This window comes from Hyperolius riggenbachi, chromosome 2, assembly GCF_040937935.1.
Source record: "Hyperolius riggenbachi isolate aHypRig1 chromosome 2, aHypRig1.pri, whole genome shotgun sequence".
NCBI classification, from domain to species: domain Eukaryota; kingdom Metazoa; phylum Chordata; class Amphibia; order Anura; family Hyperoliidae; genus Hyperolius; species Hyperolius riggenbachi.
In genome coordinates, this window is record NC_090647.1 from 111073527 (window position 1) to 111099776 (window position 26250).

General features: G+C 42.9%; 1 protein-coding gene across 5 annotated transcripts in view; it reads left to right on the forward strand.

Annotated features, from left to right (window-relative positions):
- RARG (retinoic acid receptor gamma) overlaps positions 1–26250 on the forward strand; it is a 300854-nt gene that overhangs the window by 251218 nt on the left and 23386 nt on the right. The window lies entirely within an intron of this gene.

Below are 26250 nucleotides of genomic sequence, written 5' to 3' on the forward strand. Positions count from 1 at the left end.
AACAGATCCTTTTCAGATCCATTTCAGTTTGGTTGGTTCAGTTCCGTTTCCCTATATTCCCCCCAGACCCCAATCACCAAAGTAGATTTTTGCTGGCTAGAACGGTCCGTCTTCTAGCTAGTGTGTTTTTAGGATCTCTTTCTCATTGCCCCCAATGCAGTGCTTCAATGTCCGTTTCCGCACCGCTGGGCTCCATGGTCTGGAAAAAATCGCTGCAGCACCAAACTTGTGGTCTGTTCGGCGGAGCGTGCGGAACGGATCCATTTGAATGGACGGATGTGAACAGATCCATAGGTTTACATTGGATCCGTTCTCATCCGTTACGATCCACAACTGGACCGTTTTTTAGAGCCAGTGTGAACTGGGCCTTGGGCTGTTAACTGTCAGCGGTCATTACACCCTCTTTAAGGGCCTATTACCACTGAAAATCGCAATCAGCATCACAAACACTCTTTTCTCTATTTCCTCCAAGCTCACTTTTTGCCAGTAGTTTTAAAACCAATTAAAGGCCAAAAGGATGAGAAAAATGCAGCTTGCAGCCGGGGCTGTAGAGTCGGTACTAAAATCATTCGACTCCTCAGTTTAGTAAATCTCCAACTCCAGGTACTCAAAACTGCTCTGACTTTTTAGTCTAATACTTACCAGGGCTGTGGAGTCGGTACAAAAATCATCCAACTCCTCAGTTTATGAAACCACCGGCTATGATGAGGCATAAGGCAACAAGTAACTCGATCAACAAAGGAACCCAATGATGCCGCCTGTTAATAAATACAAGGCATTGTGTGCTATGGTTCTGCATCTGTGAGAGTATTTGTACATCTGACTGATGTGACACACAAAATACAGACTCAGCAAAGCCATAGAGAGCCAAGCAGGAATGGGCAAGGCAGCCTTTTGTAATGGATCGCTCATTGTCATGGGAAGAGGATTACTGTGAGCACTCTGGGGCTTTTTTTTGTGTGATCCCGTTAAACTTTAATGATGTCAAGTGCATGTCGTGTGTAAAAAGGGGGTGGTCAGCCCAGGGAATAATCTGAAGAATTTGCTGAAAACTCTCCTTCCTTTATACCTTGTGAAAGACGCCAAAACAAGGAGAGACTCCATATTGTTCTGTTCTTTAGCTATATGAAGAATCACTGAGGGGGCGGGTTGTTAGCAGAATGCAGTTTGGCTTCACAGACATATAAAGGTGCCAATAACACCATCTTTATGAATGACCTCTTGTTATATCGCCCACACATGTTGTATTTTCACACACAGATGACGTTTGGAAGATTTCATTTTGGACTTTTTTTTTTTTTTTTTTATCCTAATGTGTCTTTGGGTCAGATCAGCATTTGGTTGATTGGTAAATTTTGGTTCAGAGGAAGAACTCTACAAGTCCAGAAATGCCAGACTAAACAGGTGGCTTTTCAGTCTGGATTTGAATAACTCCAGGGAGGGGGCTGTCTTTACTGGGTGTGGTAGGGAGTTCCAAAGGGTAGGGGCAGCAAGACAGAATGCTCTGACTCCAAAGGTTTGATGTACACTCTGGGAGTGACCACGTTTATGGAACCTGCTGATCTGAGGTTGGGAGAGGTGTGATGCAGTTTCAGCAAGTCCTTTATGTATCCAGGGTCCTAATTGGGTGGGGATTGCATGTCAACAGTCCAATCATGAAGAGTATTCTCCATTTTACTGGTATATAAGCACAGTAATCAGTTCTTCGTATTATAGAATACATAACTAAAACAACTTGTTTCAGGAGTGTTTTCAGCACTGATAGTAAGGCTGTGTTCCCAATGACTGACCTTATCAGTTTTAACACGTTGGAAAACTGACAGTCGACGGATCCTATTTTATAAATAGGATCCGTTCGTCGGCAGTGGATCCATTGTGGTAAGGGGACCGCACTGTTGTGAGAGAGCAGATGCATTTTCCATATAGCCTATGGTGGACACACATCGGCGAGTATAAATCTTTTAATCACCTTTTTTTGGTCATTTGATTGTAATGTCTGTTATTATATCAATTGTGATTATGATCAAAAGCAAAATTGTATAGTGTATGGCCAGCTTAAAAGGAATCGAAGTGAGAGACCTATGAAAGCTGCCATATTTATTAAGTTTTAAACCATACCAGTTGTCTGGCAGTCCTGGAGACCTTTCTGGTCAGTAGGGACTAAATCCCACACCTGAAACAAACATGCAGCTAATCTTCTCAGATTCGTCAGAGACATCTGATCTGCATGCTTGTTCAGGGTCTATGGCTTCAAGTATCCTAGGTACACACAATACAATTTTCTGACAGATTTACTGTCAGATCGAATATTTACGACAGATAGATACCCCTCTATGGAAAATAGATCAGAAATCAGATCGGACCTGTTGGAAATAATCGATCCGACAGTAAAGTCAGAAAATTGTTTTGTGTGTACCTAGCATTAGAGGTAGAGGATCAGCAGAACAGCCAGGGATTGTGTATTATTTAAAAGGAAATAAAGATGTCAGCCTCCATGGCCCTCACCTCAGGTTCCCTTTAAAGTTTGAACTAGCAAAAAAAAAAAGTTTGGATCAGCAGAGGGTCGGGGGTTTAGTATGCTAGACAGTGGATATTTGGGAGCTTGGGGTTAGTGAAAGGACAAAGGGACAAGAGGATTAGGATCAGGTGAGGTCAAACAAGAGGATACTTTTTATATAAGACTACCCACCAGAAGATGGATCGGGGAATCTGCATTCCCAGATCCATTTTTTAAAATCGTGCACCACGGAAACAAACAACTGGAGAAGAACGATGATTGTGGTCATTTGTGCAATGGTCATCAGACCGATCGCTCGTTCAGTGACCCGTCATGATGGTCATACAGTACGAACAATCTCCGCGGGTAGTCGGGCTTCTTTTAACATTTTTATAACACGATATTGTGAAAACTATTGTTTGAAAAATGGGGGAGAAACCGAGAGCCCAATAGACACAGACACAGAACATTTATATCGCGCTTTTCTCCTGGCGGACTAAAAGCGCCAGAGCTGCAGCCACTAGGAAACCCTCTATAGGCAGTAGCAGTGTTAGGGAGACTTGCCTAGGGTCTCCTACTGAATAGGTGCTGGCTTACTGAACAGGCAGAGCCAAGATTCAAACCCAGGTCTCCTGTGTCAGAGGCAGAGACCTTAACCGGCAACCACTGGACAAGCCGGCGGGGATAATTGTAACCTTATCCCGCTCAGATTTAAAAAGTCGCTCTCTGTAGATAGGAGAAAATGGGGATACACCCCTCCACCAAGGGTGGACTAGATAATATTGAAATACGATAACAGAGGCGCCAAGTAGAATAAAATTAGTTAAAACTGTTAAAAAGGAGGAAGTGGGTGGACTCACCTCCCTTCTGAAAAAAAGGCCGGACAATGGACAGGTTACTTACAGTCTAAAGTAACATTTATTAGTAACTCCAAAAGTGCAACGCGTTTCACGGGTAACAGCTCCACTTCTTCAGGCAAACGATTTTTGGAGGGTGCAAAATCAGGTCATGTGAGAGTATTTTATTCTACTTGGCGCCTCTGTTATCGTATTTCAATATCGTGAAAACTATTGACCGTTGCGAAAAAAGCATTGAGAACATCATGTCGTGTAAAATGTTAACCTAGTTATTAGTCCCAAGACTCAGTGTTGGAAATTAGGCTGCCTGTGTCACTTGGAAGTCCAACAAACAGAGCAGTAAGCTTGTTCTATTAACCATCTGATAAAACGATATGTCCTGATTACATCTAGTGTATTGGTATTGGCAATTTAGAACTTATATAATGTTGCATTTCTGTGCATTCCCACGCAGTTTAAAGCAAATTACAATGCTGAACAAAGACTTCGATTTTGGTGTGTTTTTTCCCCCTTCTGTTCTGAAAGCCTCCATCCTGACAGCCTATCAAGCTAGAACGCAGCGTGCAGCTAGCACACTAGCCTGATGCTCTTCACATTCCAGAAATAATTCTGTATATTAGATCCACTTATAGCAACATACAGAGGAACCCCCAGTGTGCTGGTGACATGCAATAGACGTACGTTTCACTAATCCACTGGAAAAAAAATGTGATCTTTGAAAAACACCGATTGAGCTGTGCCAGTTGCTTGACCAGTTCTCAAATCAGCAGTCTTACAATTCAATCAAATTATTTATGGCAAAACGTTGTATCCGAAAAATAAGTTATTTCTGAAGAATGTTGGGTAGGTATGAAACGTGCCTGACTGAACCATCTGATCTGTCTTTATATAATTATACATGCTGCATGTCAGGTATGTAGCAAATCTGCAATTATAAAAGTTAATTAATTCCTTCAGTTGCCGGTGACCCGAACTAACCTCACAAGTGTCCCATCGTAGCAGAGCCACGCGTGTTCCATTCAAGGTCACTGCAGATGAATGTAATTATGTTGTGTACGCAATGGAGCCTCACTGGATATGTTATGTAACACGTCTTTAGTGAAAAAGCTGCTTTATAAATGTTCTATTTATCTAACTTGTACCCAGTATGTCTGCTTTTTATTAAGTGTCGCTGGTCAGCCTAATGAATATAACTACATGTAAAGTGCCTCAGTATACATACTTCTAATTGTTTGATTGGACTGATAACTACACTTTTAAAGTGGATCCGAGGTGAACTTTTACTCATTGCATAATTGTGTTCCTTTCCTATTGTTTATAGGGCATTCCTCAAGCCAAATACTTTTTTGTTTTTGTTTTAATACTCTAATTCCCTATAAATGAAATAGACCACGCCCACAGGTTTTCAGAGAGCCTTGGCAGTAGCAAGGGCTCATTGGAGCTCAGTCTGGGCAGGAGGAGGAGGATGTGTTACTAGCCATTGATTTCAGAGGGAGGAGGGGGGGATTAGGTTTTTTTCACAGGCTTAGTGATCAAGATGCAGATAAGCCTGCCTCTGTGTAATATTTACAAACAACATGGCTGCTGTCATTGTATCACAGGAAGAAATAATCATTTTCTATTAAAGTTGTTTGCAGCTAGATTTGCTGTGTAAACTATCTAAACTTTAGATAAGATATATAGACAAGTTACTGGTTATAGTTAGTTTTTCATCTCGGATCCGCTTTAACCTCCTTGGCGGTAAGCCCGAGCTACATTCGGTCTAGCCACCGCAGGGGATCACATGGCCCCGGGAGGATTTTTTTAAATAAAAGTTTCTCTATATGCTTCAGCTAGCACTTCGCTAGCTAATTTTGTCCTCCAGTCCCCACCCATCGCCGCTATAATACGTACCCCCCCCCAGGGACCCCGCGATGGCGCAGCCTCCAAATCAGCTCCAGGCTTCGCTATGGGGAGGATCGGGACTGCGCATGACGTCATGTCCGATCGAGTGAAGCTGGATCGTGAAGCTGCGGCTCTCGCGGGATCGCGGAGGGGTAAATATTGCCGGCGGCGATGGGGGGTTTAGTTAGGTGCCGGGGGGCTTGGGGGACATATTTGGCTAGCGAAGTGCTAGCGTAGGAATATAGGGCAACTTTTATTTTAAAAAATCCTCCCGTGGACGCAGCCTCTAAAACTGCGTACCGCCAGGGAGGTTAAAGCACATCTAAAAGTTAAATTGAGGCTCCATAACTGAGTATTGGTAAGCGTTGGCACAGAAAGACCGATTATGGCTTAAAAGTTTAATCAAGGGACAAATACTAAAAGTCCCATTCCAGGTACAAATGATTTCCCAGTCCTGGTTGTCATGTCTATGATAAGCTAACATCAAACTAAATTTAAAGGACAACGATCGCAAAAAAGAAAAGTCATATATTAAATACATATAAAGTGTAGATTTCCACCAGAGTAAAATGCACTATAAATAAATTTGTTATGTTACTGTCACTTACAGTAGCTAGTGAAAATCTGACAAGTTTTGGACTAGTCCATCTCCTCATGGGTTTTCGCTAATATTTTTTTATTTACAAAAACATTGTATGAATGGCAGTTGCTCAGCCCAACTGCCAAAATAGTGTGAAAATGAGTAGGGAAGCTGGCTGACATCTTTGTATACATCCTACCCAGGTAGTGCTTTTGTAAAGAATAAAGGAAATACTGAGAATCCCCCTTGAGAAGGTGGGCAATTCAAAAATCAGATATGCCCGTTTTTAAATGTCTACTGTGAGTAGCAGCAACATAGGAACATGATAAATTATACTTCATTTACTCTGGGTGAAATGTACATTTGCAACGTATGGATTGTACATTTTTTCGCAATAGTGCTCCTTTACCTGGGCAATAGAAACCTCCGGCAGCACAGACTTACAATGCTGAAGGATGCAATCTTCCTGATTAGCTCTGTTTGTGCCCCATGAGATTTCCATTAAATTTGTCTAACTTAAATCTTGCTTGCTGCTTTGTATTGCCCCAATTGCAACAAATACAAAGTTTCCCTATGCACTGCTCATACAAAATCAGGCATGCCCAATCATCATTTTGGTGAAACAACAAATAAAAAATGCCCTCGTTTTAATCGTTTTTCATCAGATTTGCTGTTCATATGAAATGGGACGTCTAATCCATGAAAATCATGTACCAACATTTTAGAATGATTTTGGGACTAGGTCCACTTTAAAGTGTCACTCCACTGAATGAAATGGGACACAGCAGCTGGCAGCATAGCTAGGCAAAGATCCAGCAGCCTATGATTATTGTAAATTGTTGTCATTAAATCTTGCAGTTATAGCTCACCTAGTAAAGGCTGGTACACACGCCCAACAAAGTGTGCGACCAACTCCACAGCATGACCGGCCACACCAGCAAGTGATTGCATGACTATTTCCGCTCACCAATCAACTTAACCGACCAACTCATTTGCAGGGTAGTGACACATCTGTATATCTCTTGGCCCTGTGCTTTCACTCGAGGGACCAAGCCCCAATCCCTGCGGGCAGCAGTCATGCCTGTGTACACAACACACCTTTACAGACAGAGGCTTTGCTTAGCTCAACTGAGGTCACATAAAAGTTATGTTCAGTCACAAAAAATGTAATCATCATGTCATTATTTGGGTAGCTGCCAGGCAGGTGCGTGGCTGATTTCTGGGAGATTTCATGCTGAAATCGATTGGGAATTGGCCTGCAGTATAGCTGCAACCAACAGATCTCTCTCCGATCAGATTTGATCAGAGAGAGAGATCTTTCTCTTGGTTAATCTGCTAGATGTATAGGCACCTTTACAATCCTGCAAACCTGATGGAATGATCATCTGAGGAAAATATTGTACCAATAATGGGCATCTTAAAGAGACACTGAAGCGGAAAAAAATTATGATATAATGATTTGTATGTGTAGTACAGTTAAGAAATAAAACATTAGGAGCAGAGACATAAGTCTAATATTGTTTCCAGTACAGGAAGAGTTAAGAAACTCCAGTTGTTGTCTGTGCAAAAGAGCCATTGAGCTCCAGGACTTTCAAAGTCGCAGAGAGCTCTGTCTTCTGCAGCTTATTATCTCAAGTGTCAGTCACTGTATTGTTTTTTTCTTCTGCAGAGGACAGTTCAAAACTAGCCTACTCTGTAAAATCATTTGGAATGCTGAGTAGTGTGTAAACTTAAAATATTAGAGAATGATGCAATGTTATAAAAAAAACAACTATATAACTGAAAATAAAAATATGAGAATATTTTCTTTGCTACTAATGTTCTAGTAATTATCCTGAACGCACAGATTTACATTCCTCAGATACCTCTCTGATAGGTCTTGCGTTGCTGTAAGTTCTCATACATTTTGTGTTTCAGTTGCTAGCTATAGTCTCAGTCCCCGGCCCTCCTGTAGTTTAGCTATCAGTGGCATCTACCAGGAAACCTTATTATGAGTAAAGTCACTTCCTTCCTTTACAAGAACTTGCTTTTAATCAAAGTGAGCATTTTCAAGGGCATCGGTGCCCTGGTTAGACTGGAAAGTTTTTTGACTAATCAGTGCAGAGTGAGCATGTGCCACAAATGTGTAGCTGTCATGTGAATCATCCTCTCTATAGCAGTGAGTGATTTATGGTTGTTTTACTTATGGAAAGCATGAGTCAAATTTATACTGGCTGTCACTGAGAGCAGACTTACTCAAACTGCGGTATGTGGGCCCCCCAGGGGAGCGGGTGATATATGGATGGGCTATTACAACACCTGTATGTCGTGACAGAGAAATCTGTTATCTTTATCAAACAGAGGAGAATAACAATATAAATAAACAAGCAACACTTTGGGAATATGATCTACACATAAATGGGAATTACAAGCAGATGTAGTATATCACAGATAGCATGATGAAAGTTCATTTGGATAATGTTAAAGGACAACTAGTGAGAAGAATATGGAGGCTGCCATATTTATTTCCTTTTAAACAATACCAGTTGCCTGGCAGCCCTTCTGATCTATTTGGCTGCAGTAGTGTCTGAATAGCCCCAGAAACAAGCATGTCAGATCTGACAATTATGTCAAAAACATCTGATCTGCTCCATGCGTGTTAGGGGTCTGTGGCTGAAAGTATTAGAGGCAGAGGATCAGCAGGACAGCCAGGCAACTGTTATTGCTTAAAAGGAACTAAATATGGCAGCCTTCATATCCCTCTCACTTCAGTTGTCCTTTTAGGGCCAGTTTCCACTGCAGCAGAAATCAGCCTGAATCAGCAGTTTCCCCACAAGCAAATCGCGCGAGGAAACTGCCATAGGGAATAATGCTGCCGCCATCCGAATCGCTTGCCTTAGCGATTCGGACAACATTGCAGCATTTTTTTGTGCGGGAGGCAGCGAATCCCATAACCGTGCATGGCATGGCTTCTGGGATTCGTCTGAGTATTCACACACCAGGAAGTGCCGCCAATAGTATTGACACCGCTGTGATATGCAACGGATTTCTGCTTCCTGTCCCCATTATGACAGTGACCAGTGCTGGTGTGGTAAGGCTGAATAGTGCACAGCGTTAGACCCACTACGGGCACTTTACGTATTCACAAAGCTCCTGCGCTCTTGTAAATCTAGGAAGTGTCTCAATTTCTTGGAGCGATTTGGCTATTTTAGCCACTGATGTGATCGCTCTGGGATCACTTCCGAACTCTTGCAAGAAGCTTTTTGCAAACGCTTCCCGATCGCAGAGCTGCTTTTGGGAAAACTCCCATTGGAATCCACTGGCAAAGCGCTTTGCCAGTCGCCGGCAATCGGCAAATGCTGCTAAAGCATGGCTAGTGGGTCCCAGCCCTCACTGCCAGGTAGGCATGCCGTGGCATCAGACCAGCACCCCTAGTAGTCTGCTCACTGGATCTCTATAACCCTTCTACACACACTAGATTACACTCGGCCGAATATCTAGCGTGTGCACAGCGGCCTCCAATGCTCCTCGACCAGTAATCAGCCTGGCGAATCGATTTGGCTGATTGCTGGCTGAGAGCATTGTCTCTTGTCGAGAGCATTACTCACCCCATCCGCCATGTGACATCACTTCCATGCTGCTCTGCTGGCTTCCCACTTAGCAACAGTATATACTGCTAGCTTGCAGGCTAGCAAGGTGTCTGTACAGCCTTGGCCCTGCAATGTTCAGCAAGGAATCGGGTCCTAGTCCCTGCCGGTCGACATGCCTTGTATGTGTGCACAAGACTTAAACAGCATATCTGGCAAAGTTTGGCAAGTAAGTCTTGTTGAATATCTATAGCCTAAGGTGGTGCTCCATGTGAATTGATAACAGGAAATTAGTGATCGCTAGCTGGATCTGCTTCATATTGTGTAGTGTCTGCCCAGCTTTATAAGTGCTAGACAATTGTATTTATAAAATAGATGACTGCTAGAGGTACAGACCTCATCAGGCAACTTTCTCTGTCCAACTTATTCTACAAAGGATGGAAGAAAGAAACAGAGACATGGGTCTCACCAGTGAAACCACAATAGGTTAAGAAAAGATAATTTGGCTGATTGTTTTTCTCTCAAACAGTATGACCAGAGCACTTTGAACAGTGTCAATTTACAATTGTCACTGAGGTTCCTTTACTTTTCATTTAAATACAAGTGTGGAACTGGACTGATTCACTGAAAAATAAACTTTCTGTGGCTGATACCTTATCTCAGCAGTTGCTAATCAGTAAAGACAGTGATTTTAAACAGAAGAAATGGAGTAGGCATATAAATAGCTTCACCTTGCATTGATTATTAGAAACTGAAGTACACAACATGTTTCGGTGGGAGTGAAGCCCTTTCTTAGGCGAAACTTGTTGTGCACTTTTGTTAAAATTTACACACATTTAAGCTTTTTTGTGCCTGGATTTTTTATTTATATTTTTATTTAGCTACATACACACTTTCCATTACCGTTGCTTGCAGGGATTGGGACTCAACCCCTCGGGAGATGAGGCCAAGCTCTGTACAGATGCGTCACCAACCTAGAGGCTAGCCACGTGTCTGTTACTATGGAGGGAGGAGAAGGGGTGGAGCATGACGGAGCAGCTTTTGGTGGGTGTGGTGAGTGGGAGAACAACGCACTCAAAGGTCGCTCAAATGTCAGACTTTTCAAAAGATCTGGCATGCCAGATCTTTAGAGGAAATCAGGGGGCTCCCGTACACACGCTAGATTCTCACCTGAGGCTTGCAGCATCATTGAATTTCATCTACTATGTATGTCCAGTATAAAGCTAGGCACACACTGTGCGATGTAGTCCCGAATTTCTTACACAATCAATATCTCCCTGATCAAAAATCAGTTGGAAAACATCAATCATTTTTACCCCTTTGCACCACCAATGTCAAACAGATTTCAGTAGCAGAATCATTGGCCATCAGTTGCGAGTTTTGTACTCTCCGATGCAGTACAAATCAATGGGAACAATGAACGCAAGACGCTGCATCCTGCAGACCGCCCCCCAACTGCCAAATATGGATGGGGTTCTCCTGCACTAAGGGCTAGTTCACACCGCAGTGCTTTTTCTGTGATTTGCTGATTATTACCGTTCTCCAATGCGCTTTGACAGTGTAATGCAATAGAGGTGTTCTAACTGCAGCGATTCACGTTTTCTTCAAAACGCAAATGCGGTGCATGTACCATTTTTTGGGCAATTCCGGGAAACGTACAGGAACACAAAATCACTTGCTGAGAATGTAAAAAAAATTGCTGAGCCTTTGCAATTTGAAGAGAACTAGCCCACAGCAAATACCAAAATGCTAATACTGACATTTGCCTAATGCAAAATACCCTGCAGGCCGCTAATTACTAGTAACTCATTAGTTCTTCACTGCTCCTGGCAGCCCATCTTTCAAATCGACCCAAAAACTTAGCAAAAAGTTTGCCTTCTTAAAACAGAAGGTATTTGCGATTATTCCTGTTTTTGTGAGCATATGAGGTCTCCCATGATGCATCACTGCTGAATATGCAAATCACCTTTTTGTTTTGCATAACATTTTAGTAAGAGGGCTTTTTGGTCCTTTCTAACCCCTTACACACTCCTGGGAGTTCTGGTTCACCATGAGCTTGCTGGGCAATCTGTAACCCCAAAACATAGCTGAATCCAGAAGATCTTTTGCAGAACTGGAAAATACCATTTTGCCAGCATATACATTCAATGTAGGGGCAAGTATCACTTTGCAGGGGTCTGTTACAATGCATAATGGACTTCCCCCAGCCTCCCATCCATGCAATTACTATGTAAAACATCCCAGATTGCCAGCACAATGGACAGAAAGCAGAGTGATTTTCACCTCTTTAAGATAAGACAATGGCTAATATTCTAAATCAACATTCCTCCCCCAACCACAAACACTTCTCTGTCTTGCTGCATTTACATTTCTCAGCAGGCAAAATGGACCCCCACCATTCTTCACTCCTTTCTATACATACAAAGGGATGTGGACAGAGATTTGCTGATTAAGATCTTCATTTCTTTGTCCTATTTACTTGAGGAGAATGGCAGAGGTGAGCCATCAAAGAGATAAGCTAGACTCCCCCCCCCCCCCCCCTCTCTCCCTCCTCTCCAATTTCCAGCCAGCTCAGGTGGGCTATTTGTAGCACATGATAGAGTGGCTCTTGTTAAATCCCACCTGACCTAATAATGTGTCTGCCAGTGATAAGTCCATGGAATGAAGAGATGACGGACTGTTTATTTTAATAACGCAAGGTGAAATTTATGTTGCTGAATTATTTCCTTTTCTGAAGCTGTCATAATAGAAGATATTTCACACCCGTAGTGTAAACATTTCCACTTTTCATTCTGTAAAGTAAGTTATTTATAAGCATGTATGTAGCAGCACGTTGTGAAGAGCTACGCATACAGTTGTAGATACCATTTTCTTAAATCTTATTCCCTATTTAGTCTGTATCAATGAGAATGCTGATAAGACTATTAATTAGGCTGTTTTAATTAGACGGCATGGTCACTTCCTTCCAGTACACAAGTCAGCTGGATATACATTTCCTCTGAGATGTAAAGTTTCTATTTTTACCTGGAGCTGTACATTAAAGATGGCCATGCACTGGTAGATGGCCACTTGATGTGCCCAAAACATGATCTCTCTCTGACTGGAATCTGATCAGACAGGGATCTATTCCTTTCATACGTTGCCACGGATATTCAGTAGATTTCAGCATTAAATGTACTGAATATCTTATCAAATGCAGTGCAACACTATGGGCCGTCTGTCTCCTGAAGTTTAACATGCCCTGTCTTACCTATTAAACTGGCATATTCATAAATACAGACAATAACTGCTCTGTTTGCTGTTTTAACATTAGCATGCAGCCCTGTTCACACCTTTAATTTTGATTGGCCAATTTTACCACCCCTGTGACCCTCATACTACCATGTAGTAAGAGGGCCACAAAATGTTGAATACTATGAGCAGATTGTGTAGGTTTACTCCCATACTACATGGAGGTGGTAAAATTGTCAGTGATTGGCTAATCAAAATTGAAGGTGTGTACCAGGCCTAAGACCTATTCAAAGGCTCAGACAAAGCAAACCAGTTAGCCACCTATATAAACCTGCTTTTACAGAGAAATGAGTAGTGGTAATGTTCAGGAGGAGATCCATTCAGAGGGTTCAGACGGTTTGGGGTCATCTGCCTGTTATTACCGGGATTGCTGAAAATGATTGTCTGCTCATCAAGAGGAGTGGAGAGTGTTAAAAAGTGGTCAGTTGTGTTCTGTCAAGAGAGCTGAGAGGATTTGAGGTGGTACCTGTGTTGAGGCCAGGTACCCTGCCTTACAGAACGGAGAGCATTGGGGGAAATCCAGTTAACCTATTGGAACATTGCCATGGATACCCTTCGGCCACAAAAGTCAACATACGTAACAGCTATAATTATCCCACGCATAGGCCCCAGTATAGAAGGCTGCTTGCAATAGAGAAGGAAGCACCATGAAATGCAAATGAAGCTGTGCTTGCAAAGTGAATATGTCTGGTTCCTACGATACACCTCATGCATATATGCAAACCATAGTGGCAGAATGTCCGATGTTTAGTACACAATGCTCAGACACATGTCAACAGAATCCTGGAAAGAAAGCAAGAAAAATGGGGCAGATCTTTGTGTACGAGGGGAAATGCCTTGTTTCCGTGACCTAAACCTCTCCATGCTTGGCGAGAAGATCCATTTCTCACACCCATAGTTCAGTGGCTTGTAGTCTGGCCGGCCTACACAACCTGCCTGTCAGTAGGAGCAAGGATGTGTCCTGTAATGGAGATATCACCAGATACTGTCTTATCTCTTGCCAGGAATGAGTTAATAGTAGCTCCTACCTGAGGGACCGGTTATGTCAGTTCTCAGTTTGGCAGGATCAGGAGAGGGGTGTTTGCATTAGTGGGGGGAGAACTCTCCCCCAGGTGTTGAAAAGCTTTTCAGCTTAGCTTTGCTAGAGCATTATAGCTATTGTGACAGAGAGGAGCAATCGTGGCTATAACATTCCTAAAATACACACCCAAAACACACAAGTACGCACACACTCATACAGGAAAATACATGCACACACGCCTCTCGCTACATGACTTCATCCAGCTAATGACTTCAGGCAGCTAACCTAACACGGGCACACATTTAATATCACTCTGCTGCATGTAGCTCATGGAAATGGCATCTGGTGTAACATTTTATGACCACGTCAGTATTCTGGAGAGTATCTTTCCAAAATGGTTAGGTGAACATTTACCAAGTGGTACTAAAACTATACATCATCATTTCATCTTCCAGCCAGGTCTTCAAATGCAAACAACATTCACTACATTTAAAATATAAAAACAAGGAACACCAAGAGCCCCAATAGTGTAATATGTACTGGTAAATGGTTACTAGATAGAGTAAATATTAATACTCACAACCCAGGGTTACCATTAGGCAACCACTGTAAAGGCAGGTGGGGAGATTTTCCTGACCCCACTCAGGAATAAGAAGTCGCTCTCTGTAGATGAGAAAAAGGGGGTTCAACCCTCCACCCAGGGTAGACTCAATATTATGCAGGAGAACAGAGGCGCCAAAAGGATAAAAGGAAGCTAAATGAGCTTAAAAACCAAATTCTTGGTAAATGGAGGAGGTAGTGGTGGACTTACCTCCTCCAAGTAGACACACAACGACTGTAGTAAACACAGTCAATATATTTTATTTATGAACTCCAAATATGCAACGCGTTTCGCAGGTTTGATCCCGCTTCATCAGGCAATAACAACGGAGCAATACCATATGTGGTCAGTAGAAGAGCCAGGCACCTCTGTGAGAGGTAAATAAAATATATTGACTGTGTTTACTACAGTCGTTGTGTGTCTACTTGGAGGAGGTAAGTCCACCACTACCTCCTCTATTTACCAAGAATTTGGTTTTTAAGCTCATTTAGCTTCCTTTTATCCTTTTGGCGCCTCTGTTCTCCTGCATACTACATTTAAAATGTATGAAATCTACCACAAAGAAGCCAAACTCTTCCAGTCCCGGTGGTGATTTATCTACTGATCTTCTAAATTATCCATACAAGGGTCGGTAATGGCTAGACCTGGCTTGCGTTCTATCCCACTCTGATTGTAAATCAATCAGATAGGAGTGACTGATGTACCACCTTGCCCCACTCGGATCTTGGTCAGATTTCAGCCGCCATCACTAGTGTTATGCCACTTAATGTAGTAGAACGTTACGAAACTCTAACTCTCTCCACTCAATCTACCCAGAAAATAACTGTCATGTGAAACGGTGGAAATATGACCAGATCCATATTCAGTAACATTCTAATGGCACTGACAGGATAATGTACAGTAGACTTCAGCCATTTAAAACCACTTTAACCTCCTTGCCGGTTATCCTGAGCTCAGCTCGGGGTAACCTGCGCAGGAGGATATCTCAGGCCCCGCTGGGCCGATTTGCATAATTTTTTTTTTGTTACAAGCAGCTAGCACTTTGCTAGCTGCTTGTAACTTCCGATCGCCGCCAATCCGCCGCGCCGAGTCGCTCCCCCCCGCCTCAGAGCCCTGCGCTGCCTGGCCAATCAGTGCCAGGCAGCGTTGAGGGGCGGATCGGGATTCCCTATGACGTCCCGACGTCCATGACGTCGGTGACGTCATCCCGCCCCGTCGCCATGGCGACCGGGGAAGCCCTGCAGGAAATCCCGTTCTCAACGGGATTCCCTGCATACTCTGATCGCCGAAGGCGATCGGAGTGGTTGGGGGGATGCCGCCGCTTAGCGGCTATCATGTAGCGAGCCCTTGGCTCGCTACATGATTTAAAAAAAAAAAAAAAATGTGCGGCGCTGCCTCCTTGCCGGATTTACAGTCTTAAATCATCTAGCATGAACAAAAATTGTAGCAGAACAGCATTCAAACAGTTAAACACAGCACTTTGTCCTGCCATGGAAAGCACCTTCTGCTTTGGATCCGAACCGAAGTGGAGATAACAGTATATTTTGTTTACATTCCTCAGCTGTTACATTGTGTGTAACAACTGAAAAGTTGCTCTCTGTGATTCAAGCATAGAAACAGTTCAGATGAGCTAACTAGAAGATTTTAATATATAATAAAAAGCAGCTTGAATAAAATGCAATGACAGCTTTCAGAGCAGATAAACTGTACTTTGGGAACTTTTAATTTGTAAACAGACAATATTACTTGTGCACAAAAGCAAATATGGTAACTGTATAGGTAATACAAAGTAGGAAAACACATTTTTATTGAGTGTTATATCAGAGTTTCAGACCACTTTAAGTGAGTTGTGTTTATATCTCCCTCTTTCTAAAGTCTCATACACATGCTAGATGGTTCTCGGCCGAGGTGGGCAGGGTGAGTTAAACAATAGGTTTGGGCTATGCTCGGATGAGATGAAACACCATTCCAATCTCTCACCGATGCATTGAAGGTGATCAGAGGCTGAAGTACTTATAATAGTTACTTGGCAGAGGTGTATGCAAGGCTGTAGGGTCCTGAATTTGATTTATAACAGGGACAGTTGCTGCATGGAAGTTGTATGTATTCGACATGGGTTTCCCAGGGTGTCAAACTCAAATACAAAGTGGGTCAAAATTGTACACTGGGACCTAATCGCGGGCCAACCTTAATGTCTACTGGCCACCTTCCTCCCTTATAAAGTTCCCAGGTGTCTAATGGCCCCCTTCCAATCCCTATACAGTTCCTTGGTGTCTACTGGTCCTCCATCCTCTATACTGTTCCCTGGTGTCAAGAGGCCCCCACCCTCTCCTATACAGTTCCCTAGCATGTAGTGCTTTCTCCCTACTTCCCCCATATGATTTCCCTGGTGTTCTAGGGCTTCACCTCCAATATAGCTTCCTTGGTGGTTTACAGTGGGCCAAACATAATGCAAAGTGGGGAAACCACTTCAGGGCCAAATTTATTGCCTCTGAGGGCCAGATTTGCCTCATAGGCTGGATTTTGACACATATGCATTAGATGCTTAGTATTTCTCCCACACCCTAAAAACTGGGACAGATGAAACAGTTAAAAATAGCTAAATCAATCCATCACAGGGTTTAAGCTTGTCATATTCTAAATACTGTATATACAAAGAGAGAGAGAGCGTCACACTACATGTTTCAGCCAAGCAGCCTTCCTCAGATATGGGGCGTGATTCACAAAAGAGTGCTAACATGATATCATGCGCGTAAAGCTTTACGCGTGCAAACTAATGACTTTGCGTGAAGTCAATAGTTTGCGCGCGTAAAGTTTTGTGCGCATTTCATCGCGTGCAAACCAGCTTAGCACGGGCATGCTAAGCATACACTCTAATAGGTTAGCACGCGAAGCGGTGTAGTTTTCACGTGCAAAGCGGACTTATTGTGCGTACGGCGTAACACTGTACGCGCGTAAAAGTTAACTTTGCACGCGCAACACACGCGCAAAATGGCTTGCATGCACGTTTGCACATGCAAAGCTTTTAGGCGTGATAACTCAGTTATCACTGTTTTGTGAATCAAGCCCATGGCGTCTGAGGAGAGCTGGTAGGTCAAACAATTAGTTTGACTTGCTATAAATCTAGAAGATGACAGGTTTACAGTCTTTTAAGTGCTTTTTCTGCTCTTTTCCATAGTTTAGTATTGCTGTTCAGGAGTAGTGTACCTGTGTAGGAGCTGGCTCCAGCTTGGCCACTTAATTGTCTGGTAGGCGTACAATGTACTGAATTCTTACAAAACAAAGTTGTATAATAATTGCCCATCATTAGTCATACAGTGCAGAAGGGACATTAGACTGTATAGCTATATACACAATGGACTTCAGGGTAGTTATGAGTGCCAATCTACTTTATGTACAGTTACCTCCAGATTTCAGCCCCTTCTTCTCCAGCAATACACTAGAAGCTAGAAAATCCTTGGCCAAACTGCTAAGCTCTGAGCAGCTCTTATCATGTTCTGATATGACTCAGATGACACTTTTACAACTAAAAACAGACCCTTAAAAATACTTCAGTCCAGGTCTACTGGATTACCCATGTTCTCCAACTGTTTTCAATTCTTGTAAAATCGACACCATTGATACAGAACTACAGTGTTCTCCCCAGGCTCTTTTAGCCGGGTGCTCCACCCGGCTAGATTTGGTGACCACCCGGCTGTCATCGGCTCTCCTCCTTACCTCCTCCTATGCTGTAAGCACAGTTGCAATGCATTTTCAACTTGCCCCACCCGGCTAATATTTCATGCCACCCGGCTGGAAAAAAATTCTGGGGAGAACACTGGAACTAGTATGTAGGTCAGACTTCACTGGCTGGTCAGTTATTATTCCAGCTAGATGTGTGACAGAAGCTACTGAAGCCATGACAGCTTGGTAAGTAGCATTTCTTCAGCTAAGTAAACACTTGCCAGAATTCTCACCCATCAGGCATCGGGAAGCGATTCCTTGGGCAATATTGCAGAGCTGAGGCTGTACAGACACATCTCTAGCCTTGAGGCTAGTGATGTGTTCTGTTGCTATGGAGGGGGGCAAAAGGACGACGATTGGCGGATGCTGGAATGTCTTTAATCAGGAAGGGGAAGATGTTGAAAATAGCATTGTGATCGGTCATTCTCGGGGATTGGGGCTCGTTAAGGATCTGACAGGATACCTGAGCAGGACCGATACACACATAACGGTCGTCGGCTGAAATCCTTGTTATTGGCTGTTACGGATGACGGTTATTGCATGTGTGTACGTACCTTTAAACATGGATCAGCTATGGCAGCCTCCATATTCCTTCCTGCACGGGTTTCCCAGTACTGTACTTACAGCTGACGCAGATGGACATTATTGCAGCATCCTTCCGTTCATATATGACAAGCAATGCTCCTCTTCCAGAAAAGCCATGATTGTGCAATACTCATGCTTTCCTGAGTGCGTAAGGGGAAATAATGTTTTCTGAAGACAAAATATACATTTTCCTTTAACATCATTTAATAACTGGCTGAAGTATGTCAATAAAGCTTTATAAAGCCACCTCCTGCATGCATGCTGTGTTTATGTATGAAATTAAGGCAGGGCTGGGAAAATCCAGTAAGCTGGAGGAGACGTGGCCACTACAGTATTGCTTTTGGCTCGCATTTGTGTATATTCTATAGATCACTATGGCTGCCGCCAGCTTCTGGCTCCTGATAATGTTTGTTTGGCGCATAATGCTTTCTTCAGAGCCCAGAGATCACAGTGGTGATACAGTAACTTAGAGGGTACGCAACACTGCAGAACCCTGTGTCATTATTTATTTTTCCTCTTCAAAAATATACAGACATCAGTGCAGAACGATAGAGGTAACAGATATCCTACGAAAAGGGGTCATGGACAAGTGGGGCGGATGGAAATGCGTGTTGAAGTGTACTGGAGACAAATAACAAATATTCTTCATAAAAAGACTAATGATCTGTTTGTGTGATCAGTTATTCCTGACGTGAAGCATCTTGCAGAATTATTTTCGTGTGATGGCTTTGGCCAGATGATGGTTTAATGAAGTTCAACTTTCTTATGTAAAAGTGTTTGTTTGAACCCTTTCAGTTGATTGAAACATACCAAAAGCATTGTCTAACACTATCAGAATCAATGTTATTTGGCCAAATAAGTTAGCACTTACAAGGCATTTGATTTGGCAGGTGCTTAATGGACACCAACAAAACAATGCAAGGGCAGACAGTATACTGGTACTTATTACAAGTCAAGGACAGTTAAAGTGGTAGTAAGGGTGAAAAGCATTAATCTTCAGTTCTCTGCTGTAATGCTTTCAAGTCCGAGCAGATATAGCGTTGTTAAGCATGGCTACCATCTGAGGGAAGAAGCTGTGCCTGGAAGTTTTTGTTGCAACTGACCGGTATCTCACTCTCTAAGGCATAAGCTGGAAGATGAAGGGAGCAGGTCGAGAAGGGTCAGAGGCAATCTTGGATCTGTTTATGTTTAACATACAAGATTTTCAGAGCCACTGATCAGCTTCATAGTACAAGTTGTTTTATTTTTTTCAAGAAATGTCTGTTCTTTAAAGGACCACTATTGCCAAAAATTGTAAAATTCAAAATGCATGATTATGCATATGTATAAAATGTTCAATTGTTTCAGAATAAACCGCACTTTGCATTACTTTTTTTTTTTTTTACTTTGTCACTGTTGCTTGCAATAGATCTTAAAAATCTGACAGATTTCCTCATGGGGGATTCTCAGGCTTTTCTTTTATCTTCAAAAGCATTTCCTCAATGGCAGTTACTCAGTCCATCTGGCAAAACAGCATGCGTAAGGTGGCCAGCCAGAATCTTTGTATAGATCCTTACCAGGGAGTGCTTTTGTAAAGCGTATTAAGGAAATATTTAGAATCTCCCTTGAGGAGATGGACTAGTCCAAAACCTGTTTAAAACTTTTACTATCCACTGTAAGCGACAGCAGTATAGGAGAAAAGTAATTTATAGTGCATTTCACTCTGGGAAAAATGTACGGTTTTAAAGTTTGTATTGTAAATTTTAAATTTTTTTACTATAATGCTCCTTTAAAGATGTGCAACAACTAACAAAGCTAAACAGCACCCCGAGAGGTTGCCGGAAGCTCACATTAGCACAACTTAGAATTCCTGACAATTATTTTACAGTTTTGGCAGCTGGGCAGCGGTCCTGCAAAGCTTCTGAGATCAGATCTGCAGAATTCCTGATAGCTTGATTTTCAGTCATGTAGATATATACGATGGATTCCCCTCGTCCTCTTATTTAGCGCCTTAATTGTAGCGTTCCTTCCACTGAGGAGAAAGAAGATGATGTATTGTAAGTGGGCAGGGAATGTGACATGTCTTACGGCCGCTGAATTAGTGCCGGGGAGTGGAACACTCAGGCAAATTGGATTATGACACCTGAAAAACTCAAGTCTGTTCTGAAGTGACCTGCCGTAAAGTTCACCCTTGCCGATGGGCGCCTCTGTCCACATAGCCGTGTGTGATGAGTTTCGGGGCATCTCAGGGCTCCTTCTCGGGCCTTTGTTCACTTTTCAACGTCTTGCATTTTCCACATCTCACCCAATCTATTTATACGTTCTTCCAAGAGGACAGTCTGTGTGCTCTGTCCTCCCACTCTACAGATAGCTCATTCTTCCTCTGTAATGAACACCTTCCCTGAATCCCAAACCACTCTGTCTTTGTCACCCAGTTGTGTGAGGATAAAAGCGAAGAAAGAGGACACTGTGTCTTGATGGATGGCCCACTAAATGGCACTTGCAACCCCAGAGACTGCTTACTGAAGATTAGCAACTAATTGTCAGATATTTAGGGGTTAAGTGCCTCAAAGGAAGCATTGTAATTATTGTCCTTTCTGGGTAATAATGACGTATCACTGAGATGATATTGCAGAGTATGGACTACTGTCTAACTCCATCTTAACTGAATTTCTAGCAGTGACTTGCACATGATCCGGAAGTACCAATCCAGTATAGTCATGCCTGGGTTTTCTTTTCTGTCCTTTATCTGAATATGCAAAATAGTCGGGTGGATAGTGTAATGGTTAAGGGCTCTGCCTCTGACACAGGAGACTAGGGCTTGACTCTCGGCTCCTCCTGTTCAGTAAGCCAGCACCTATTCAGTAGGAGACCTTGGGCAAGACTCCCTAACACTGCTACTGCCTATAGAGCGCGTCCTAGTGGCTGCAGCTCTGGCGCTTTGAGTCCACCAGGAGAAAAGCGCGATATAAATGTTCTGTGTTTTGAAATATTATCATAGTGATTATGTTCTTTATAGATATGTTTATTTATATCGTTAATACATTGATTGCTCTTTTGAAAACACAATACAGTTTACTTGTACGTGTGTATCCTTTAAATAGAGTTCCCATAGGGGGGGGCTGTAACAACCAAAACTGCCTATTTTGCCTTACCTCAGGCAGAAATATCATCGCTGTACCTAACAAATGACTGTTAGGGTACATTTCCTCTAGAAACGTGATTTGCATGTCATTTTTCAGATGTGAAATTCGCATACGCATAGATGCGTTTTTAATGCAAATTTGCATGTGCATTTGCATATATTTTTTTTATTTCCGTTTTCTACAAGGAGATTCAGGAATGAGGTCCTATTGACATTTTTGATTGTAAACGTGAAAATGCTCAAAACACATGCGAGAACAGCATGCAGCGTCTGAAAAATAGTAACATTGCTGCACGTTTTTTTTCTGGATGCGAATTCCATTTCTTATGGAAACAGGCCTGTGTGCGAATGTATGTGCTAATAAAAAGTAAATGTTTGCACCTAGTGGAAACTTGCCCTTATGGATCGATTGTCTCCGTTTTATGTTACATAAAGTCTAAAGCACACTTGCACATTGCTGTGCAGATTTCAGCTATCCATAAACTGCACAATGTGCAAGGACTGTATGACAAGACCTAGGCTCAGTCCACACTATATTGGATTCGGGCCGCTGCACTGTCACCATCCACAGCATGAACCCCTGGTCAGAGTTTCTAAGTTGTGTTTGTTGCATTTGACATTCCACATAGAGCATCGCTATATATTATATCTGGTTCAGGTTTGCGTTTGTCTATAGAAGAGCAGAGCACCACTCACTGTCGGGTATTTAATTCCAAAATCCCTGCATGGCTGCTGGTGCCGACTGCTACAGACAGTCCAACTATTAACAATAATCTAATGTCATTGGTGTACCTAATACCCAACCACAAGACTGTTGTCTTTCAGTGTAGTAGAAGCAGTAGAGTGTTGTACCGTGTTAGCCATCAGTAAAAGCAAGGAGTTTTGATAAATGGTATCATCCGCATTCAAAACTCCTTACAAGACTGTTGTGAAGAGCTGATTTGTGCAGCCAATTAGAAAATTCAGGTTTGCTAGTAATGAGAGACATCTTGGTGTCATAAGGCCCCATCATATTACTTAAAGCAGAGTAAGTAATTTGTATTACATTTGTATTACAGCCGGATCTCCTGTAATACTTTGCTGGTAACATCTACAACAAATACAGTGCAAAATGTTGAGGTGCCAGAGAACCAGACCACTAGGACCTTCTGTTTTAAGGAGCCAAATTGTATTTAGTAAAGTAGTTTAACCCTAAAACTACTGCATTATTAAGAAGCTGAGGTGTGAGCCTGAGCGTGTACTGCGGCAGCCATGGAGGTCGTCTGCTCCGGGTTCTCTTGTGCCTTTTGTTCTCCAGGGACTCAAACTTGCAAGAGGCCTGTCTCCTCTAACCTGGTGAGGCTGGAATGTGCTTCTCAGGGCATTGTAACAGGAAATTCTGAGTGTGTTGAAAGCTAGGATAAAAAGCATCTGCAGAGCTGCCCCGAGGGATGTACTCAGCCTGAGGGGGCTGCAGAGGCTGGGTTACATTAGGGTTAAGGCTGCCTTCTTTCCCCCTCTCCCGGTTATTTTGGGCTGTACTAAATTAGTAGCACATGTCATTGTGATACTCGCATTCAACTTCCTTTCAAAGGCCCAGCCTAATAGCAGGAGAAGGAATAATGAAATCCCTCTGTATTAAAAGGTCTCAGATGAGCGTATTAACATCAATCTTTACTTTCTTTAAAGTACTGCTCACATGCTGTCTGCAGTCAGTACAGATCTTCTGCTGTACCTGTGTGATGTACCTGGAGGAGGCCCCGTCTCTGTGATCGTTAGCGGGGCTCTTCTGTGTCAAACTTCTGTTGTTCTAGAGACCACAAACGATTGCAATTCCTACAGTAGTACTGCATATTGAAATAAAATAAAAATCAGTTAAACTTACCTGGGGCTTCTTGCAGTCATCCTTTGCACATGCTGTCCTTTCTGAGACCCTCCAGCGAGCTGCGGCGACCCCCTCAAAGCTTGCCAGTCTTGCACCTCCTAATCGCATCCCTGCGCACAGAAGCATTCTGCGCATGCGCAGTGTGGGAAAATGGCTACTGCACATGCACAAAAGGTGATTAGCGTGCACAGTGGCCTCTGACTGCCCTTGACCGGCCAACTTTGAGAGGGTCACTGCTGTTGGCTGGAGGATCTAGGAAGGACAGCATGGGCACAAAAAGCCCCAGGTAAGTTCAACAATTTTTTTTACAGGTTTAAGTATTCCTTTAAGCTTTGTACACATGTTCGTGGCATGCGCGGCAGAGATTGGGATCCCTTGGGCAATATTGCAGAGCTGAGGCTGTACAGACACGTCGCCAGCCTGTAAGCTAGCTACAGTGGAGGAAATAATTATTTGACCCCTCACTGATTTTGTAAGTTTGTCCAATGACAAAGAAATGAAAAGTCTCAGAACAGTATCATTTCAATGGTAGGTTTATTTTAACAGTGGCAGATAGCACATCAAAAGGAAAATCGAAAAAATAACCTTAAATAAAAGATAGCAACTGATTTGCATTTCATTGGGTGAAATAAGTTTTTGAACTCCTACCAACCATTAAGAATATTGCTATCAGTTGCTATCTTTTATTTAGGTTATTTTTTCTGGCTCCCACAGAGTGGTTAGACACTTCTACTCAATTAGTCACCCTCGTTAAGGACACCTGGCTTAACTAGTCACCTGTATAAAAGACACCTGTCCACAGAATCAATCAATCAAGCAGACTCCAAACTCTCCAACATGGGAAAGACCAAAGAGCTGTCCAAGGATGTCAGAGACAAAATTGTAGACCTGCACAAGGCTGGAATGGGCTACAAAACCATTAGCAAGAAGCTGGGAGAGAAGGTGACAACTGTTGGTGCGATTGTTCGAAAATGGAAGGAGCACAAAATGACCATCAATCGACCTCGCTCTGGGGCACCACGCAAGATCTCACCTCGTGGGGTGTCAATGGTTCTGAGAAAGGTGAAAAAGCATCCTAGAACTACACGGGAGGAGTTAGTGAATGACCTCAAATTAGCAGGGACCACAGTCACCAAGAAAACCATTGGAAACACATAACACCGCAATGGATTAAAATCCTGCAGGGCTCGCAAGGTCCCCCTGCTCAAGAAGGCACATGTGCAGGCCCGTCTGAAGTTTGCCAATGAACACCTGAATGATTCTGTGAATGACTGGGAGAAGGTGCTGTGGTCTGATGAGACCAAAATAGAGCTCTTTGGCATTAACTCAACTCGCTGTGTTTGGAGGAAGAAAAATGCTGCCTATGACCCCCAAAACACCGTCCCCACCGTCAAGCATGGGGGTGGAAACATTTTGCTTTGGGGGTGTTTTTCTGCTAAGGGCACAGGACAACTTAATCGCATTAACGGGAAAATGGACGGAGCCATGTATCGTGAAATCCTGAACGACAACCTCCTTCCCTCTGTGAGGTTTAATGTTCGCACCCTTGTGAACACTATTGAGTGTGCTGGGGTCAAAACCATATATATGCAAAAAGAGAAAAGGAAACCCCTAAACAAGCACCACTCAATATCAGAAATGTAAAAGGATCTTTATTACAAATGATCTACCTAATGGTAACACAGAATATACACATGACAGGGATTGGTTCCCAGCAACCAGGGAACCAATCCCTGTCATGTGTATATTCTGTGTTACCATTAGGTAGATCATTTGTAATAAAGATCCTTTTACATTTCTGATATTGAGTGGTGCTTGTTTAGGGGTTTCCTTTTCTCTTTTTGCATAACCTCCTTCCCTCTGCCAGGAAACTGAAAATGGGTCGTGGATGGGTGTTCCAGCACGACAATGACCCAAAACATACAGCAAAGGCAACAAAGGAGTGGCTCAAGAAGAAGCACATTAAGGTCATGGAGTGGCCTAGTCAGTCTCCGGACCTTAATCCAATAGAAAACCTATGGAGGGAGCTCAAGCTCAGAGTTGCACAGAGACAGCCTCGAAACCTTAGGGATTTAGAGATGATCTGCAAAGAGGAGTGGACCAACATTCCTCCTAAAATGTGTGCAAACTTGAAACGTTTGACCTCTGTGCTTGCAAACTAGGGTTTTTCCACTAAGTATTAAGTCTTTTATTGTTAGAGGGTTCAAAAACTTATTTCACTCAATGAAATGCAAATCAGTTGCTATCTTTTATTTAAGGTTATTTTTTCGATTTTCCTTTTGATGTGCTATCTGCCACTGTTAAAATAAACCTACCATTGAAATGATACTGTTCTGAGACTTTTCATTTCTTTGTCATTGGACAAACTTACAAAATCAGTGAGGGGTCAAATAGTTATTTCCTCCACTGTATGTGTTTGCTAGCTATGTGTGGGGGTGGAGGGCCAGCGGAGTGGCACGGATGTGGCGTCATGCAGGAGATAGGTGAGTGAGGATGACAATGCTTTTAGCCCAAGCAATGCACCAGCACAATCAATCCACCAGGTGGATTGCTGACCTATCGGCAGAGAGGTGGGGGGCTGCTGTACACAAGCTAGAGGCAGTCATGTTGGGTGTGTACAGAGCTATACAGTCTATGCACCCCACTGCACTGGTCTT